Source organism: Apium graveolens, chromosome 3, assembly GCF_009905375.1.
Source record: "Apium graveolens cultivar Ventura chromosome 3, ASM990537v1, whole genome shotgun sequence".
In the NCBI taxonomy this organism is placed as follows: domain Eukaryota; kingdom Viridiplantae; phylum Streptophyta; class Magnoliopsida; order Apiales; family Apiaceae; genus Apium; species Apium graveolens.
In genome coordinates, this window is record NC_133649.1 from 103,120,497 (window position 1) to 103,126,496 (window position 6,000).

Below are 6,000 nucleotides of genomic sequence, written 5' to 3' on the forward strand. Positions count from 1 at the left end.
CCGATGAATCCGACGAACAGTATTCGTCGGAAAAGATGAACAGTGTTTGGTGGTGATGATTATTGGGGGCTGAGATTACTTAGGGTTAGTGGTGGCTCCTTTGTGCTCTCGCTTCTGACCCCTTACAATATGCCTACGTACCCCTATTTATAGGGGATCAAGCCCACGTAGTTCTTGGGGAACAAGAAACCTAATGGACTTAGATTTCTTATCCCGAGGCCTAGTAGGAAACCTACTGGAAACCGTCTTCTACTAGCTTTAGGAATGTACGCCGATGAGGCCCAACCACAAAGGCCCAAGGCTCGTCCGCGGCTTCGAAACTTCACGGATAAGGCATCTCCCTGGCCAAGGATAACCCTCCGCTACCAGCTGTTTCTCTAGTCCGCGGACGCAGGTATAGTCGTGGTTCACCCCAAATATTGAACGCATTCTTGTCCCCCGATAAGGAGCCCCTACCAGATTGCAGGACAAGTGATCCCAAGCTTTTGGGTGCAAAGTGCAAGATACTCCAAAGTCTCCCAACGAGGACACCCGTTGACTACAGAGACAGAGCTCCCAAAGCACACACCAGGTTTCACCTCACATCCCCAATGAGGACACCCATTGACTACAGGAGGAGGTCTTCAGTCCAGGCATACCCCTGGAGGTCTCTGACCACGGACACCGCCTTTCCTGTAGATGTGCTACAGGAAGGAGTTCTTCAATAGAGTACCTGCATCAAATAGGTTAGTAATAACATTCTCCATCTTCCTTGAATCTTCCAGAGAATCCATCCAAGCAGCATATCAAAGTTGCATTTATATGTCAAGTAGAAGTTAAGGGTGCGCCCTTACATTCCTGTATGTTGGCGCCACCCTGTGTCATCAGCCTTTGGTCTCTTCCTATATCATTCTACATCATAGGGCGCGCCCTAAATTATTCATCGTTAGGGCTCGCTCCAATTCTGTCCAGGCCAAAGTGTAGGTCTGTCAAAGCAATCATGTCCAAGCAATCCGTCCAAGGAGCCTTCCTTTCCCAAGGCGCGCCCTAAGTCTCACCACATAACAGGTTTCAATTAAGAAATTTCTCTCCTTCTTTTCGATAATTGGGCACGCCTCCTCTACCATATTTGAGGGCGCGCCTTTAATACATGATAATCACAACCGTTAATCAGCTACTCAGTCAATGTGGCGCAATCTTTGGGCGCGCCTTCTATTTATGGAAAGTCAATCTTATCTTTTTCCTAGATTTCAAGCGCTTCTCCTTTGATTCTACTCATTTTATTAATCTTAATCTGAATATTGTTTATACCAAATTTTGGGCATAACAATAGTCTATAAATAATTAAATGACAATTGATATTAACCATACCTCGAATGAGTTTACTCTCTAAAAGATTTATTTAAATAATATTCCTCAACTAGTTTGTGTCTACATAATTAATAATCTACAGTGATTAATCGGGTTTGAAGTAATTAAATGTTGGAGTATACTACTCTCATAACAAAGGAATATGTATATAAAATTTATTATCCAAACAATAAAATATAGTTGAGGGAATATGCTCGTTGGAAAATCGTTTTAATAAAAGTTCAAGGTGTTTTAATGTTTCGTAAATGGACGATGAGTCCCTTTAAAACATACTACTATGGACTTATACCCATCCTATAATATCTCCGGAATGATTCCCGGGTTTTATCTTAAATCCCGACCGATTCTCGGTCTTATATAATATGTCATGCTTAAAGCGAAATAAATATTTCACGATATATACTTATCGTACAACATCGCTACATTATGCGAAAATTCAACAACTACGTATCATGGCAAACATGGTATTTAAGCGATGATAGTAAAAAAATCCTTTCACAACACAACAGTAAAATGGAGTTGGGTTTGTAAACTTTCCTGGGTATCTCGAGGTGGAGGATGCTCTAGGTTCCGCTCGGAAATCTATAACCATAAACACATTTTATTTCGTTAGGTTCCATTCTAATTTATGGCAACTCACACTTATGTGCTACTTATTATGCACCCTCTCAACTCATACTACCCTTAACATTGCTTTAGTTCATATTCACGTTATGGTCACTTCATTTTCCTAAGTATCTCGGGTTCATTCTCATTATCGTCGTCGGCTCCGCTTAAGGATTCTTACGGTTTCTACTCGTGCGGTCTCGGCTCCGACATTTTTATAAAATTGAGAAATCATTATTATCACTTAAAATTTTTATGACAGTTAAGAAACTCAATATATTACTCTTTGTAAAAATTTCATGATTTATGAACACTTTAAGTCTATCCTTTATATTTTCAAAGTTCGTAATTCGTAGCAGTTTTTGTCGCGTAAATCACTTTTACTAAAACGACCATAACTTTTGATCCGTAAATCGGAATCAAGCGATTCAAGTGCCTAAACGATCCTTATAAAATTTTATATCCTAAATAAAGGTTATTTTCAAGAATCTACAGTTTACAACTTCGGGACTTTCTGCAGAAACTTAAAGTTACGGTTTGTTGGTTTTAACGAAGTTACGTTTACGATCGGGGTTTCGTTTACGCCCTAACTATCAACACAACCACCAACAATCATCATATCATCATCAACACACAAACTTCTCTCAAGAACATCATGTTCTTGAGGCAACAACAACCAACTTTAATCTACTTAACTTAAACACCAAGATTTTATCAATACTACTTAGTAAACTAGGTTTACTACCACATACTAAATGGATCTTAAAAGTGAACCTTAAATAAAGTTGGGCCAAAGATTTTTACCTTTATTTAAATCTTGAGATGTGTTCTTGAGGATGGTGGAGGCTTGGAAGTGCTTGGTATGAATTTTAGAACCTAAAACCACCATTGAAATCAAGAAACCAAAGAGAGGTTACTATTCACACTATTCACTACTGAGTTTCTTGAATTTATTCCACCCATCAAACCTTGATAAAAAGAGATGAAAGAATTTTCTTACCTTAGTTTAGTTGCTAGGAGGCTTGGGAATTAATTGGGTGATTTTACCAGAGCTTGAACTTGGAGTTTGGATTTTGAATTCCCCATTTTTCTTCCTTAGGGCCGAATAGAACAAATGGGGATGGTGGGGGGGGGGGTATTTATACTACTTGGTTTCTTCTCATGGATGCTTTGGATAGGTTGCTTCTTGGAAGGTGACTTGATATCTTGCTTCCTTAGGGTCGAATGGAATAAATGGGGATGGGGGGTATTTATACTACTTGGTTGCTTCTAATGGATGTTTTGGATAGGTTGCTTCTTGGAAGGTGACTTGATATCTTGCAACTTGATGTTATTCTTCCTAGTATAGAATTCTAGGTTTATTCTTTGTTTCCAAATCCATGGATATATATTTGTAGCTTGCTAGCTTACAAGCTAACTACAAGGTTAGCTTCATTAGCACACTATTTGCTAGCTAGCTTGGTCATCCTATGGTTAGCTCACTATTTGATGAAGTAACCATGGTTACTTCCTGTAATAACCCCAATTTTTTTGAATTTTTTTTTTTGAAACCCTTATGAATAGTGATTTTGCTGATTATGCTGAATAAGAAAACTTTTCATGCCACACTATGTAGGGGTTCTTCTATTGTTATTCTGAGATCTTATTAGTACTTTATATGAGATATAAGTGTATGTAAAGATCGTCAGAATCCAAATTCGAACACTTTGATTTTTCCCGAAAATCCACCAGATACCGAAAGAATTGAGTATAAGGTAACATGATTAAAAGGATTTAAATTCAAGGATTATAAGAGAGGATCATAAAAGGAATATAATGTATTGAGAAAGGTTAAGGGAACCCAAGTAATAAGATCACGGGTATGATCCCTCAAACGATAAACGAGAACAAAAGTTAAGCGAACCGTATAACAGATCAGCGGTCATTAGCCAAGTAATTAAGAGCTAATCAAAGAGGTTAGTGATGATGATGTCACCACACCAACAAGAAGATGACAAGTGTGGGAAGATGACATAAGAGGATGACATAAGCATGACCAAAGGGAAGGTATTGTTGGTTGATTTCAAGCCACACAAATTTTACCATGGATAAAAGGTAATTAACAAAACAAAAGGATATCAACCAAGCCTTTTATGCACAAAGATCAATAAAACAAAGCAAGCTTCTCTCCCCCCCTTTTCATCTTCTTCATTTCAAATTTTTCACCAAAATGGTGAATTAGAAATTCAAAACACAAGCTATACTCCATGGAAAATTATAAGGTTTGTTTCTTTGGATCCTATATTTCATAACTAAGAAGAGCAAGTAGTTTGAGTGCTTGAATCAAAGGTTTTCTATCTCAAACAAATCATTTTAGTTTAGGGTGAATAGTAACTTTCAAGAACAAATTTTTGATTCTTGATTTTATTTGCAAGGTCAAGGTAGCTTAAGCATATATTAAGGCTTCCATGGACATTACAAGGATCTTTCTTTGATTAAAAGCTTCAAGGAAGGTATAACTCTTCATGATCTTAGTATTAATATTGTTTGATATAAATGATTATGATGATGGAATGATAGATTAAGTGTAGTAGTTGTTTTGTCATGTTGAGATCTTAGTGGTTAAGTGCTTTTGTTGATTTTGGAGTTAAAAAGTAGCACTAGTTGTTCTTGATGATTCATGGTATGATTTGAGATTGGTTTAAATGGTTTAAAGTGGTTGATGAGTGATATGGTCATATGGTTGTATTGGGATTGATTGGTGATGGTTTGGTGTTGAATTGGTTGGTAAAATTTTGGGAAATCGCGTAAACATAGCCGTCATAATGTCCGATTTACTTTAGGCTGTTTTTGTTCGTAACATTAGGACCCGTTAACTCACTGCTAGGTTTTGACCATTGCCATGATTAGATAGTTCATGTTACGAGCTTCGTTTTGATATGTAGTTCGTTTGATTCCGATGTACGGTTTAGGAGAAACGACCGTTTTAAGTAACGGCGTTTCGCGACCGAACCATTACCCCTCGCCTTACTTTGAAACCTTGGTTAAGGACCTTAAATGACTAATTGAGGTAAGAAACAATTATGTAAAGTGGATTAGGCAGTTGGTAAGGTACTCGCGAAAGAATCGCCTTAAAACTCTTAATGGTTAATTTATTAAAAATGGTGGAGCCGAGGGTACTCGAACGACTTAGGTGATTCGTTAAGCGTAGGAGTGACCATAAGCGAACGTTAGGGTTCAATTGGTTAAAGTCTAGTTTCTTAAGCGACCGGGGTTTAATTCCAACTTATGTTGTTGTTCATAGGTTATCGGACCCACTCTAAGCTTAAGTCTATCCGGGAGCACTCAGGCAAGTTTTCTACCCGTTATACTGTTGTTGTGATGTAAATATATGTATATGCATTATCTTGTGATAAGTGCATGATTGTTATTAGCAAATTTTGTGATATATTGGAGCATGCTGATATGGTATATATGCATGTCTGTTTCGTAATCTTGATATATATCTGTTGATTCAATTGCTTATAAGTTGCATAATACCTATGCTAGAGATAAGCAGTAGTTGCGTATACCCTTAGTATAGGGGACCCAAAGGTGAACATTTTCTAAAACCGGGAGTCGATGTTCCCGAGTATATTATATATATATATAAATATATATATATATTGATATAGTTTTCAAAACTATTAATTGAATAAGGTTTATTCGATAACTTTTATTTTATTTAATGAATATTATTACGAATATTCATTCGAGGGCTTATGACTCCTGTTATTTTATTTAATGAATATTATTACGAATATTCATTCGAGGGCTTATGACTCCTTTTATTTTATTTAATGAATATTATTACGAATATTCATTTGAGGGCTTATGACTCCTTTTATTTTATTTATTGAATATTATTTGAATATTCATTCGAGGGCTTATGACTTAGTTTATATTATTTAATGAATATTATTTGAATATTCATTTGAGGATCTATGACTCCGATTATTTGCTGAGATATATTCTTTATTTTATTAAAGAATAAGGTGTCGATAATCAAACTTATCTTGATTATTC